We start from the raw sequence: 245 nt of genomic DNA, 5'->3' as shown, positions 1-245 counted from the left end.
CTTGCATGCATCCCAAAAAAAAGCTGAATGCTGTTCTTAATTGATTTTTTACTCCCCCCCCCCCCCCCCCCTTCACACAGGAACAGAGCTGATGCTGCCAACCACAAGATGTGTGCTGGAGCTCCTTACCCCTTTATCTCTTGGCGTCAGAAAAACTTGTCAGAAGTGACTCGTTCCGATAGAGGGAGGAGGAGACTTGCGCCGATAGAGGGAGGAGGAGACTTGCGCCGATAGAGGGGAGGAGG

Source organism: Lithobates pipiens, unplaced genomic scaffold, assembly GCF_037356315.1.
Source record: "Lithobates pipiens isolate NorthernLeopardFrog02 unplaced genomic scaffold, aLitPip1_a1.2 Scaffold_69, whole genome shotgun sequence".
Lineage (NCBI taxonomy): Eukaryota > Metazoa > Chordata > Amphibia > Anura > Ranidae > Lithobates > Lithobates pipiens.
This window is presented reverse-complemented; position numbering follows the sequence as displayed.